At 41.4% G+C, this 16,027-nt stretch overlaps 1 protein-coding gene across 3 annotated transcripts in view; it reads right to left on the bottom strand.

Moving 5' to 3' along the window:
- LOC111262251 (E3 ubiquitin-protein ligase RNF19B) overlaps positions 1-16,027 on the bottom strand; it is a 56,243-nt gene that overhangs the window by 36,434 nt on the left and 3,782 nt on the right. The gene's annotated exons all lie outside the window — the stretch shown is intronic.

The raw sequence follows: 16,027 nt of genomic DNA, 5'->3' as shown, positions 1-16,027 counted from the left end.
CCTATGAAGATTTAGACATACCCCTATGTCACATTCAGAATTTTTTATAGGCAGAATAAATTCTTGCACGCTGTATTTATCCCAGCCAGCAACTGCAATCAATTAACCTGTATTCTTTCCTCGCTTCACGATGTGCCAGCTTTCAGACAGCACACTCATATAGGGGTGCCAGTTTACTCCAACTTACTGTGCATCCTCCGTTGCTCCGATCGATGCCACTTAAACCGACGATGCTGGCGCGAAAAAGTAACAAGACTAACAGACGACGCTCTCTCTCTCTCTCTCTCTCTCTCTCTCTCTCTCTCTCTCTCTCTCTCTCTCACTCCGTATCTCTCTACCCAAGCTACGACGGCCGGTAAGTACATTTCCTTTGAGTGTTCTCGAGGTTGTCTAAAGTCAAGACTCTTTGAAAATCGACTGGATAGCCTTGCGCTTCGCGTACAGCTTCAACATTATTGACACCACCGGTAAGGAACGTTGCTTCATCTAAAGCTCCCAGTGAAGGGTCTCCTACTAGAACACTGATACATTTAGATAGATCGATCGATATCATTGATATTCGCTACATTCCACTATACAATCGCCATCGGTGGTCGCCATCGTTACGAGGCCACGACACTATCTCGCCTATCGAAAACCTAATCCCCGTTGGGTTGTGATGCGCTCGTTGACGTTCGCGCGAACGTTCCTTCATCGGGAAGACCGATCGTATTTTATCAACGTGTCCGTCCTGAAAAACGCGACGTTCTTGTCGCTAACTAGAACAGATCTTTGTCGTTTCGCACGTGTATTCGTCAAACAAACTGCCACTAGCGGACCATTTTGCTCGATTCAAGCATAAGCAATTGTATCGGTTGGCAGCCTGTTGGCACCTATCGGCCTCCCCAATGGAAAAGTTTGTCTACAGGCCTCTATTCCTATGCTATTAGTGGAATACGACCTTGCTCTAATGGCCCTTCAAGTCCAGCTAGAGATAAAAAGAATGTTTGGGTACCAATTAGATTTGCGTGTCTACGACGACTCGAACGGTTGAAATGATTTATAGTCTTTAGTTTCTTCATACATAGCTGTGAACCACTTTGTTTGTAGGTCAAAGTATGGAGTAGTAGTTACGCTATGCAAAGCTGAAAGCAAAAACGCTCTGTATAGCAAAATATAGCCATCAAGGATACCTGCTATTTTGTGGAGAAACTTTTTTTAGTCAATAGCGTCATTTGAAAACGTTCAGATATAAATGTATGCTTGTCTATCTTAGAAGTGCTTCTATCAGTGTTGTAACATGATTGTAAATGTTTACTACCGTATTCAGTGTTCGTTCACACGAGTTTTGTTATGTATTAACGCGTATCAATTTCGCCAAGACGAGAGCCAAGCCCATTCTGTTTAGGTAGTATTGATTTATTAGATCGAGTAAAGAGCATTTGATGGTGACACGTTTTTAGTGTCGAAATAAGTAGAAAATAATCAATCAAGATTTCGGTTATGCAACACAAACACGTGTGGCTAAACGTTGTAAGCTTCCGAACATTAAAATCTGCAATTAACTTCAACAAGTTTAGCTGCCATTATTATATACTATTCAAACGACGACAAAACGTAATCAAAATCACCTAAGGTAATTTCTACGTTTCGAGCTTTACGTCCGGTATCGCTATTGGGTGATCTTCTATTAGTCAGCTAGCCGGCTAGCTCCTAACATGAAACGGAAGTCTCTCTATGTCCGGGTTCAAACCTAGACCAAAATGTCTCCTTAAGCTATTACGGGGACCAATTTTCACCAAGAATTTTGAAAAGTCCATCCCATTTCATCACACTTGTGCGCTGCGACACGAAAAAATCCTGATTACTCTGCCTAGCGTCTCCCAAAAAGACCATACTTCCAGCATCGTTTTACTCGGTTGAAGTCTGACCACACAGTTCAGCTTTACCTTTCCTGTATCACATCCAGTCCGTAACCTTCGATCGATTAGAAAGAGTTGTCGGCTTCGCCATCGGCCGCCAGCCGTGGTAGAATTACAATAGCCCTAGCCACCCCTCGATACTAGTTCCAACGATCTCCGAGAACAACACTAACCATAGTGAGATATAAGCTTGTTCCTTAGCACACATCCAATACTTCTGCAAAATCGATCCAACAACCTCTTACGTTAAGAGGTTGTTGGGTCCATTTCGAGTTCAGTAGGATTGGAAACGATTGTTCAGTTGGGCGACTATATACAAAACGCTGAAACTTCAGCTGAAAAGGCACAACCTCGACCCACGACTGCGTCGTCTGCTACTGGTGATTTTGCAGCTGAAACAATTCCGTTTGCCTGCATTGTCCATCACCATCTGCCATTGCATAGAACAAACTGGCCAGCTATTTCTGCTGACCGCGCCTTCGAGAATTTACATTTGACTTGCATGGTCAATTGTGCTTTGGCCGCTGTCGCCAACATCGACGCTTCGCTGGTCAATGATGTGCTTATATGGATTATTCCTGCTGATAACTGCAGCAGGATACAACTGGATAGCACACAATCCGCCTTCGCAACTGGCTGAATGTTTCATACATAGTTATCGAGCAGAATCATGGAGAAATTGATCTTTCCTTCTTTTTCTTTGCCTATTTGTTAGTGTTATCCGACTTGTTCTTAGTTTCCTCTGCTTCTATTGCTTGAGGCAGACATCGCTTCAAACGGCTGGTCCTTTTTTTACGGCCGAATTTGCACCAGACCTAAATTTAGTAAGCATGTAAACATGTTACCATTATGTTAATATAAAAATGTTCCGCATAAACACTAACTTAGCAGACAATTTGTTAGACTGAACGTGGCGTAGTGGTACCGTTATTCGACACTCGTATTTACTGCTTACCTCTCTCTCTCTCTCTCTCTCTCTCTCTCTCTCTCTCTCTCTCTCTCTCTCTCTCTCTGCAAAAAATCGTTGCTATATTCGTTCGGCAGGTTTACTGATTCGATGTCTGCTGTTTGCTGTCGCGTCACTACAACGGGCAGAAGTGCGGACCCACGACGTCAGTTATCAGCGCATCAGCCAATGGCTGCCGTGGTTCCTGCAACTGCAAGGGCAGCTGCAGTGGCGCGCACTACACGTGCGACTAACTTTATCGTCATTCGAGACGAAGAAAGTACTTGACTACGAGCGGGTAGAGGCAGCTGAATATTATGGTGGGGCAAATTCCCGTAAGGCAAGTGAAGGAACGTCACTGCCCGTGCCTACTGTAGTACTGCTACTGTCCCTGCCCCTAGACCCATGAAATCGTCTCTGATTGCTGCCCGTCGCTTAACTTCTGCTCATCACTTGCCTTGGGCGTCGCCTACAGCTCTAGTGACGTCTGATTGCCTTAGCTGAGTAATAGTTCGGGAGTAGCTAATATTTCACGCTATCAATAGCCACGCGATCGAACTCCCAACGATACAGTAAATGCGAGCGACGTTACTACTGAAGCTAGCCTTTTTTTTTTCAGTCGACGGATCCCGCAGACCTCATGAAATCCTAAGCCTCGGCCACCAATCAAGGCCAACACCGTTTGGGATGGGACAATCGGTTCGCTATAGTGGAAATCATAATAGTAAATTCGCCGCTCGTCAGATGCCCGCGACGCTCACGGGCCTCGCTGCATACACCTCCCATTTATGATCATTATAATTGCTATCATTGTTATATCATGTGATGCATAAAGCCCGTATGCCCTACTCGCATGAACAGATTTGCTAAAATAGGCTAAAATATTCAGCTAGCCGACTGTGAACTAACAACGCTATCTAGCTCGCTAGTCATCTCATTCCAATTGTGTGAAGGTCAGTGTAACCAAATTCTTGGCCTTGCGATCGTTCGGTAACAGCTAACACCAGCAAAAGTAGGATGAGCGATATCGTCAGTGATAGCAATTTGTCGGAGGTGATTAGGTTAGATTAGGTTAGGTTAGCTTAGGTGGGCAAGAACGTAAGAGGAACAACAGGAGCGGAACGGGTGGTTTTGTTGGTGCGAAAAAGTACCGTTGGTTTCGCGCCTGTTCGCAATTAGGGATTTAACGGTCGGATGAAAGGCTCCCATGACGGAGATGTTATATAGATGGAATGGGGTATCATACAGCTGGTTATTAATAAAGCTTCCATTGTAGTGTCATGGTGTACGTGCGACCGGGTCAGGAAGAAATGAACAAAAATCTCACAGCTTCTATCAGGTAGTGCTTATCAATAGCTGGTGCTCGTGGTCGATCGGATGCAGCGTTAGCAACGTTGGGCGAACTGCTCTTCCGATATTTTTTTGTCAACGGCAATTCTTGCAAATAGTATAGAAATGTCGTGTGCAGGTAGCGTACGTTAATATCGACTACTCAACTGGTCATTGTCCGGAGCCACGGAAATGCCTTTACAAGGTCTATGCAATAACAAATTCGGAGCGAAATAAATAGAACTATCTAATAGTTAGGTCAAGAGTGAAACAAAAATATAGTACTGTTCGGGCTTTGAACAAATAAACTATTTTTCTGTCTTTTGCCAGCTAAGTTCAACCGCAATATACAGGAGATGTAACAGGTGACACATTTTGTTGATATCTATTGTCGCGGTTACGTGGAAATTCCTAGAAATTGAGTGAATTGGATTTGTTTGGAAACTATATTATATATGCTACCTATAGTTAAAACGCAACAAGCTTGCTTCTTCAGGTCTCTCTGATTTATACACAGTTCTAAGAAACACGATCACCATATTTCAATTGTGGTTAACATATGTTTTGTTTTTAAAACCAATGATTTTGCAAAGTGCGCGCATCTTCAACTACTTAGTTACAGGCGTAATATTCAAGCCAGTGCGAATCGTTTCAAGTCGAATTTCTAATGCGTGAGCTATCGTTGTTTACTATAGCGACTTTTGATCCGTTCGTGCCTTCGAAGGAAGCGTTTTTTCGTCAAACAGAACGGCAGTCAACTGACAAATCGACAATATACAACTACCATTTCTGCCTTCAGTTACCTGTAACTGGGATAATTATATTCTGTACTATAAGCCCTTCAGACTAGGAAGATACTTAAGCCTAACGATATTCTGTGATTTCTGAAATGGTCAGCTAATGAATTGTGAAGGTGAAATTTTTTTTCTACGTAACGTACGTCTAACTAACTCGACACGTATTCTACACAGCGTTACGTGGGCGGTACATGCTGTAGTATTTGGAAAAAAGCCACCGCCTATGATAAGAGGCGCAGTCCTATGAGGTATATCTATACGGCGAGGGTACAGGAAAGGTGTGAGGAAAGCTAACTCATCACTTGGTTTCGGGTAGCTGATACGATCCATTAATGCCCAAGAAATTCACCTATTGAACAACTCTGTTCGCTGTTGCCATCCTATTCAACTGCATCGCACGCATAGATAGCAGCTATATGTACCAAGCTAAATTAAACATCACAGGAAGTAGAAACATTAGAGTCGCGCTTTTACCAATGTTTTGTATTTAAATTGTCGAAGCTACGTGGTTATATGATAACGGCTAATATTCCACATATGAAAAAATAAATTCAGGTCAGAATAGCAAATAAAACCCCTCACGGAAAGGCTGACGCACGAGGCACTTGAGTAAAGCTTAAAATAAGTAAGCAAATTTAGTCGACGCCAACTGGTTGCCACATCATAAAAAAGTATCGAAGTAATATTCCAGAAACACCGTTGCTTCCTAGCAGAAAAATGCGTCCTCGAACTCGGAAAGCGGTCGACCATCAGTTACTTAACGTGTAATGAGTCAAAGGGCAGAACAACCCTGTTAGGTAACACAAATTCAAATATTTACAACCAAAATGCTTCGCTACAAACACAACCCTCTTCTGCGGTCCTTACTTCCATCTCCAGACACAACCATGGTACACTACGCACTGGCTACCAAAATGCATGTTCGCCATTAGGAATCCGCTTGAGCTTAGAGCATGATGTTCATGCCATGACCAAAACAAGCCGCATCAGCGTATATACCCGGCAGTTAGCCCGTTTTTTGCAAACTTTTCCATATTGTCTGTAAACGTTCGTTGTTGGTTGGTCGCTGTTCCCCAGTCGCTGAAGATGATGACTGTGATGACAATCTAGCAACAGTCATGATGATCGTCACAGACGTGTGATTGTCTTTCGCTCCGGTTATTTTATTATTATTAGTCTAGATGTAGATTGCTTCATTATTATATGCACAGCTTGTAATTTTATACAAACCACAAAAATGGACAGATCATCAGGGAGGCGCCCATAGATAACCACGTCCTGTCTAATTCTGCTTTTAATTTCGAATCCGCACACCGACTAGTCCACCCTCATTTAAGAAATATATATATATACTACTATAATAAGTCAGGGTAATACAAGCAGTGGTAGCGACATTCGATTATAAACGACGTGAAGTAATAATTACATCGGTGCTAATAGCAACGAAGTGCGAATTGATGGTCAGTGATCACGAAGCGACCCTGGCTGTCATTACCCCCCCCCCCCCCCCCCCCCGGTGACGCCAGCTACTGCAACGATAATGGTTAAGATTGTAACAACGGCACCAGTTAGTGTTTCTGCTGTGTTATCTGACATTTCATAAAATCATAGCCGTTCCGGTATTTCTTCTCTAGAGCGCGTCGTGGAGCAGTTTGTCTAGACTCGGCTTCCACCTACTGACCTAATGGCGCCACCGTCTTCAAAACCATTTGCCTCGGCCAGTATTTCACTGCAGCAACAACATAGCAGTAGCACTCGAAGCGAATGCTAGCAAAAACCCTTTGATAAAGTATGAAATTATTGCCGATGCGGATGTCGTCGACTGGAGGTGTCCGTTGCCTTCTTCGTTGCCCAAGTAGTCGTGTAATATTTATACTCCTAGAGTGAAATAATTTGTCTGCTAAACGAAACCTGTGGAGACAGAAACTCTGGGACACCACATCATTAACGTTAAAGGCGAACACAAAATCTGTCAGTAGTTGCATCACCGTCAGATTACGGCTTTTGCTGCTGCTGCGACCGAAAATTGATTAAGTCATTAATGAATGGCTGGAGTTCATTACGTTGAGGGCTGATAATGCTCATATCTAGTTCACTTTTAACACTGAGCTTCATTACCTCAGTCGAAATGGCGATACGACTCGGCAAAGTTTTGAAAAGGTTTCCTTTAAAAAAAAAAGCTAAAAACGATCTTTTTCTGGAAAAAAATTTAAAACAATTTTTTTTTTTAAGAAATTCATCCTCTACTTTGTCCTTTTTCATAATCTAACCACAAAAACATATCAAAATCAACTGGATGGAAAGTTTGGACAGAAACACGCCGATTCTGTGATCGCCTTACAACCACTTCTGTGATAGAATGGCATAATCGCTTGTCTATGCGTCTATTCTTTTATGCTATGTCTTTGCTTAGCTAGTAAGGCGTATGGATATACGTCACATCGTAATCGGCAGCTTTTTTAGCCGCCTTTGACACAAACGCCACAGACCTGTTAGAAGCTCTCGAAGCAGAAAATATGCGCAGAGATGATTTATGAAATTTGCTGCAACATCTACTGCACAAATATAGAAAGAGCAGAGTAGATAATGGATGTGCGTGCAGACTATCGTACACTGGAATTGCCTATTTGTAAAAAAAAATTGACATCTGTTTAGCAATCTGTCGAAACACTTCTGTGTGATTTCGATGACGCGCGCCAAAGCGGCGTGCGATAATATAGCAGAACGGCGGCGAAAATAGCGTAATACCCGTTCCATCAATCACGCACTGCAGTCATGTGAAACCAATAGACAAGCGTGAATAATAGAGAGTAATATGTGTAGTAATGTGCATACTGATGATAGGTCCCTGAGTTGGCTCATTACGGACAACTGGAATGAGATGCGTGTACGTATTACTTTTAGACTGCTCAGCTGCTTCACAGCTTTTAAAAGTTATCGTATGGCTTTCATCTGAAAAAGTAAACACTTCGACATTTGTCCTGGGGCAACTTATCGAACCAGTTTATCTGGCAGTTTACCTATAACCAGCAAGCAACGAAATAGAGTACCATGCGTCTTTACGTTGGCACCATCTTCATTTCAACAATGTGGGGCAAAAGTCTCCTGACAATTTGAGTTTTTATTCTACATCTGCACAATGCTGTCCAAATTGTATTTCCTTAAGTTGTCTAAGACGACGCTCGTCCTACCCTGTATACTGAAAAAAACAAGTGCTTCTAACGTTTCGCGGCATCCTTCCGCGGATTTTATACTTTTTTTTTTTGTTCATTTTTCTATGTTAAGCTTCTTTATTTTACCTTTGTAAACTTCACCGATGACATTATAACTTGCTATCTTTGACGTACTGTATCTGCACGCGTACGAAAGAAAAATCAGCTGGCAACATCAGCTAAACGCCATCAGTCAACATCTTTGCAACTGACCACAACCAGCACGATCCGTTTATCGACGTCATCTATGGAATCTTAATGTTTTAACAGCGTCATCGATAGCGTCACGTTTGTAATAGTCGTTCCTCTAGCAAACAGAACCGCACAAAAGGTCAAAGATTCGACCAGCAGCTCGAGCTCACCAGCAAAGATAGCCGATAAGATATGTTAGCGGTTATAAGATCGTCACTTTTACCTTTTTTCTTGTTACCGGCCCGGCTGTGTGGGCTGCGCAACAAACAGATTATCATACAACCTAAAGGCCAAAGATGCGACGCGCGGAAGACCATATTTACTCTATCCTCCTCCTACCCGAAGCCGTTACACGCTTTGCATATCGACCTTTGCATGTGTCTTTCGAAACCCCAAAATAGGAAGCGAGAACGGTTGGCCAGTCTCTATTTGGTTTTCGAAATACCGTTGTTTAAACCAGGTTTCCCTCTAGTCTATATGATTGTCAAGCAGAACTCCGGATATGAATCCTGATAAGAAGAGTATGTATAAAAAACGACCCGTTTTTGTAGAAACAAAGTGAGGTCCCTATGAGAGACCCCTTAAACTGAGGACAAATAAAGGAGTTAAACAAAAGAATAACAAAAGGAAGCTAACGTTTATGACTATCATAGTTGGAAGTATCTTTTACAACGTTAAAAGGATGACGAGGAAAAAGCCGCTCAAAACTCCAAACACGGCCATGTGGACTTCTAACTGTCCTCCGAGTACGGTTTCCATGTAATTCGTTCAGTAGACTCCATTTTTATAAGCGGTTTTTCATAGCTGCCATGCGCATTCGATTGAAAGAATTACACAATCGAGCACAGCTTAAAAGAACGAGCCCTTTTCAATCGAACTATGCATTTGGACGCATTATACATGCCACACCGGTTTTTCTATCGACGTTCCGTTTCCACCACCAATGGCTCTCATATATCAGACCGCGTTCGTTTTTGTTCTTTTGTTTCGAGCGATCCTCCTAGAAGCCGCACCCCATCCAGCATTCTACGCAGTCATGCCCCACGCTACCGACTTCCCGTGCAATTGCTTGCCACCGTCGTGTTGTTTGATTTTGCTAAGAGAGGGAATAATCGTAGTAACCATCAACGACAGAAGCACATCCCGATTAATTAATCTTCGAGAAAACTCAAAAACGTCTCACAGCAATTGAAGTTTCAGAAGACAGACATCCGTTCGTTGGCTGACAAGAGTTTCGGCAGAGCAGATGGCAAGCGACCAGTCGGTTGCATGGGCAACTAAAATGTATTTATCGACGCTTTTTACGAGACTCACGAAACCGATGGAGCTGACTGAACTGTATAGGTATGAACAGTTTAAGGAGTCCGATCCGCGACGTACTGTCGATTTGGTAGCAAGTTAGTAATTCATACGAGATATGCAGCCAACATAGAGTAGAGCGAGGCCCGCAGCAAAAGTACGTTAGAAAGATTAGCAACTGCAATAAAATTGTTTATCAACCATATTATTAGTGGCGTTGATATCGCCATTAAACAAGAAATTTGCCCGAGAATTAGCATTGTTCGTTTGTAATTTGTGATTGAAAAAAATTAGAACATATAATAATATATGAATAAACGTTATATGGAATGATATTGAAGATCAAATCTTTCCAGTTTATTCTGTTTTGCAGATATAAATTGTTCAAGGGGCAAGATAAAATTTTCCATGCAATTTTCACCACCAATTAGGGTATAATTGTTATAAAAGGGCGCCATCTAGATAGTAAACTGCTTGTCGTGTTTGATTATCATATTATAAAGCGCTAGCAGTATACCACGCTAGCAAAATCGTATCGTTACATTCGTGTAACTAGTGAAAATTAATTGCGCTGACTAAGTTATACTAAATAAGTAAATGTGCAATTACAATTTCAGTAAAATAATGCTCAATTGCAGCGAGCTACCAGTGCCACACAATAGTATGAAGAGCTTCATACTTCAACTGGGTCAGCCTAGCCCTGATGTGAGTACAAACCAGATGGTAAACACAACATCGAATGGTCACACGTGTCGACCTGTTGTTCTAGTCTGTTCTGAAAAAACCTTAACTTCAACGACAACAGTGGACTGGTCCAATATATTCCTCTAAACTTTGGATCTTTGGTCGTACGTAATACGCATGTAGTTAGTTGTGTTTCTACGATTACAACTACTTGTCGATACAAAATAGTTTTATAAAATTTCAATGGGTACCCCAACGATCGTTAAATTATGGCCGCTAGCAAATAACCCGATAATCCAGGTGTGAATATACCATCCTCTGCCAGCTCTAGCTGTATGCTACGGCGTGTCTGCATCAAAATTTTTTCGAACCTCAAGTCCGGTACTACTGCATTAATTTCGTATTGCTTCACACGACTCATGGCCTCCGCCAGCACAAAACTTGTGTCCGCCCACGCTCGATTTCGAACCTACATTATTTCACTAAGTCTCCGTAAATTTAGTATGTACAAAAATGTTACTCTCTCTCCCTTCTGTTACTGCTTCTGTCTCAATTTGTTAAACTCTAATGTACAAATCTGTATCCAACGGATGATCACACCTTTCTAATCTGTTTAGTTGGGCCTCTTTTTACATGTACATCAAGAAGTTACGCGGGAAGAAGCTGCCGACGCTGCCACTACGAGTCAAACAACGCGTAGAAGAACAAAAGGGAATCGTTCTTACATATACTTTATGCCGCACCTACTCCTCCGATTGCTTCCTTCGCTGCATTTATAACAGCTGTTCTAAGTCGACCACTTTTTTTTTTAACTGCGTGTGAACGGAAGTACATGTTGCCGCTGTTCCTGCTTGAACGGCTGGGTTCCAGCTTTTCTGCGGCATCGTCGATGGGCGTACACACGGATCACGCCCGTCAGCTGTGGTTCAAACAACACTTACGTAGTGGGTCACAGCTATTGATTTGTTCCGAGTCAAAACGTCGTTGGGCTATGACTTTTCCTACAGCTGCGCCCACTATCGGCAATGATGACAGAGCCAAATCAACTGCCCGCGTAGTGTGAGGTGGGCGCCGTCATCCACTTTCAAATTAGATGCCGATCACAGGTTGACCACTTAGATCGAACTTTTAAAGGGCACAATAGATTGTTGGAAATGCGAACTATATAGCGACTACAGCTTGATTTGACAAAGAAAAATAACAACGATTAATGATGCGTATGCGTGTATTCATTGGATTACTTTCAGCTTCGATGATATAGGGTCTCTTTGTCAATCTCATTTGATAACGCATATGTGAAACGCTGAGTGACGAAGGATAGATAGTGTTGGAAATCCCAAGAGCTACTAGCCTTGCTAGCTACCAAATTACGGCTGGTTAAGGTAGAGAGCTATTAATTTCGGCTAGCTTTGTCATTACTATTTCTAACCTTTGTTCTGTTGTAGCTTCAACGATTATATTTTCCCGCGTTCACGGTAAAGTATACCTACTAACACGCGCCGAGCCACATTAAGCTTTACAGGTTTCAAGGTCTTCTGATGAATATCTCCTTGAAATGAAATCTTATAGATCTATTTTTAACTTTGCAAATGTTGCTTCTGCGACTAGTATTTGTTAAGGACTTCCACGTTCCGTTAATTTAGTAGTTAGAGCATTTTTTCCCACCTACTCACAGCAATCATAGGTCTATTATCTATTCATATACAGCTTGAAACTTTCCATAACTTTCTGCCTTTCGAAATCATAGTCTTACTAAATAAACTTTTCTTTGGATTTTTCATTCCTTTGGAAACGCTTCTAGCCCAAAAGGAGCCGAATCTAAAAGCTTAAGAATGCAATAAACGAGACGGCGCGGATCGATAGTCATACGATACTTTGTCTACACCTAGTTTCTCTTTAAATCTGTCTTCCATTCCGCCTACAAACCTCTTTCGTCCTGTAGGATGTTATAAAATTCCTTAAATATAAATAAAAAATAAGATAGCACATGATTATTATTTTCACGCGCAGCGTACGGTTTTTTAAAGTGATGTCAGTGTCTATCGCTCTTTTTATTAGCATTCACTCTAAGAGACAGCTGGTGCGGCAAGCGTTTTGACACTAGTGGTTTTGGTGCTGAAGCTAGTTGTAGGACGGAGCAGGACAATGATGTTGGCCATACTAAGCGTCCCTACTGGTCGTGACAGTGCCATTGCAGTTGCTAGGTGTAGTGTAACCTTTTTCGTTGTTGCTACTGTTGCTAGAGCTACTGGCACATTTTGACTTTAAACTGGAAACCTTGAAAGGTATTCCCGGGCCGGACCAAGCTAACAGATAGCCGAGTCAGTTGGTAAAGCAATCGGGCCCTTGCATAGCGAGAGGAAGCCAATCGAGAATCCGTCGGCGCATCAGCTACTCCGTTCGAAGCAACTCCGTCACTACAGTAACCTGGTGCACAGGTCGTTTGGCCATTGCTTCGGTGGTAATTGTTTACCATCATGGTAGCGCGGCTTCTACCGTTACTTCTGCTTCATTTAATAAATAAAACTTCATTAAACTTAGTTGAGTCAGGATCACCACATCTATCCTATGCCACGGCAGTTTGATCGGCAAACAGACTGGCGGATTAGCATACATTTTAGCAATCTCGGCGCCGCGGTAACGCGTTTCAATTCAAACCCATGTGTGAACGTAGAAACACAAAACAAAAGCAAAAGAATAACAAAGATGTTATATTTATTACCAGTCGGCAGCACCATCTGTAGATGAGATATGTGTAGCGGTGGCTACAGTAGCATCATTAATAGCAGTGACAATATAAATTTCTGTGTTATATCACAGTGAAGAAATTCGCCTCCGTTGCTTAGAAGAAAAAGTTCAGAAAAGGGAGAAAAAGACGGCAACCAATCAGTCGGGGCACGGGGGTAGATTATAGGGCAACGAAAATCCAAGTCTTACATCGAGGTAAAACAGAAGGAAAGTCGAAAAAACTGACAACAATGACAATACGAAGCAGAAGAGACCATGTCGTTTTTGTCGCGACGACGTGATAAAGTTGCCATATCTTTTATGATACATATAGTGTGTATGACATACATGGTACACGTACTGTGCACTACTGTTTCCATCTCATCCCTTCCATCACAGAATCTGAAGACATGTAGCATACTACAATGTTTCAGATCTACGTAGAAATGCGTCCTACGGTGATGCGGGTACAAGCCAAAATTTCTTTAGTAGCCCGGCCGGATACGGCTAACACGAACACAAGCGAGCACTGTAAAGGAACGAGTCGTTCTACATGACAAAAATTTGCTTGATTTCAAAACAAACCAAATGTGTATTATAAGCAAAAATAAACGATATTTCTAAATAAGTTGTTGGAATAAGTCGGCAGAGTAAAAGGTTATATTATCATTTGACGGAGACTATTTCAGATCTGTACACCTACCACACTTCGTGTATACAGATTACTGTCTCATTTACGTCGATCGTTCACAAAAATATAACAATAACAACAATAATAATATAACAATAATAATAACAATAACAACTGTATCAGTGTTTTCAATATTGTTTATTCTTCCGATTATTCGCTTAACTCTTGCTTTCAGTTGAGCAACCGGACTTTATATTGCCATTATACTTAGACTATATATATCCTTTAGGAAAAACACGTTTTATTGGTGAACCGACACGCCAATATTTACAATATAGACGAATGAGCGTAACGCGGAAAACGCTTGTCTAGGGTCTAGGATATAGGGCAATTCTAACTGAGTTATTTATAAATCAGTTAGAATTGGCCTAAAGTTAGTCTTATCATTGCTACGGTGGCGGCAGATAAGCATTCGAAAAATATCAGTATACTGAGAACACAGCCATTATTGATAGACTTTATAGCTGTGCGTGAACATTAGTAAGCATATTAGTTATTTATACTACTCATCAATGCAATACAGTCTTATTGCATATGCACTTTTTTTTTATTTAGCTCTAATGTTTTTAATCTTTTAAGTAAATTTTATTTACATGTGTTTTTATCTCATTTGTTTTTTTCTATTTTTTTTTCAGTTTACCTAATTTTACAGCTTTATTCATTGTAGTAACACTTAAAATGGGAAAGGATGATGGCCAAATCCAACTCACTATTTCCTGGAGCCGCAGTAACTATTTGAAGAAGCCAACGGTCGACGTATTAGAAAACCGTGGTGACTTATTTCACAGACGATCGCGCCACTGTCTTCATGGTCAAGCGACTCATAGATTAAATCGATAAAGCAAAACAGCATTACTTCCCAAGAAAACTAACAATGCGGGCTTACAGCGGCAACGATTAAAGACGATGGAATATTCGCAGCGCAACAAACCTCACTACTCGTTTCGTGCCGATCAGAATCGAAAACATGAGGGAGTCTACCGAACGTCTACAATGTACTAGAAGGAACAGCCTTTCTAACACCCGGCATTGAGTTTTCACGTATCAAGAAGTTGTTAAATACAACATACTGAAATTTGGTTAATTAAGCAAACGCAATTGTATGTAAACGTGCAAAACAGAATTCTACGGCTACGCAGGACTGATTACGCATGATGGCGGACGTTAATTAGCAAAAATCAATTAATACAAACATTTTCATCGATTTGCTATTGACACAGCACCATCGTCCTAGCAAGATCATTTGCAATTAGTATTATATGTAATATAGTAATGATAATCTCTAATATAGGTATCTATATATATATATATAGATACCTATGTATATATATATGTATATAAAAGTGATAATAATAAGAGATATATTTGTTACAGTATATAATATAATATAGACTTAAATCGCCGTTGTAAAGCACAATTTCGACCTATATAAAGGAAAAATACAGATAAAGTAAGATTCAAAATTGTTCAAACTTTGTCGATTATAAATGGCTCCTAAAGTATAGGCCACAATCTTCGGCAACTCTTTTTAATCGGCAATTTCAATGGCCTTGTCATCACAAAGTTACCCGTAAAAGCCAGCTGCATAACAACAATACCAACCAATCGATGTGTGGCCATCTACCATCTTCAAGCCTATAGGGTTAATATAATTATATAAGCCAGTAGCTACTTTATAGGCTTTAAATCCGCAAGGATAATGATAATCACAGCAAAAAATAGGAAGGATATCCCTGCTTCCAGCCAGTCAGCTCCTAACAACCGCCTCTTTTCGTCCTACAAGCAAATGCCCTGCACACAAAGCAGCCGTACATTTTTTTTTGGCATCGGAAGCCACCATAACACACACCGAACGCCCGCACCCACCGAGCGCCAATTAAAGGTCACCATCCTTTTTCCAACGCTTCATTTCACCCGATATTATTGCAGTTATATAGTAACGTACCCATGGCAGGATATGGCCATTAGCGACCTCGTTAGCATGGCAGGCTGTTGTTCTTTACATTTACTTGTATAATTATAACGAGTGGAGACAGGCTACGTATGGAAGACAATACAGCCCGCCTAGCCCCTTGATCAGCTTGTTTCTCAAGCCAGCTTGAGGACCTCTGCACGTCTCTCAACACAGTGACAGTTCACCGAAATGCCCACAGCCAATACGCCAGAACACAAACGTATATAAATATGTAAACACATATTGCATATGTTTTATAGACGGTTATAAGGTTAAGCAGGACAGACCAAGCCGT

The sequence above is a fragment of the Varroa jacobsoni genome, unplaced genomic scaffold (assembly GCF_002532875.2).
Source record: "Varroa jacobsoni isolate VJ856 unplaced genomic scaffold, vjacob_1.0 scaffold_641, whole genome shotgun sequence".
In the NCBI taxonomy this organism is placed as follows: domain Eukaryota; kingdom Metazoa; phylum Arthropoda; class Arachnida; order Mesostigmata; family Varroidae; genus Varroa; species Varroa jacobsoni.
This window is presented reverse-complemented; position numbering and strand designations above follow the sequence as displayed.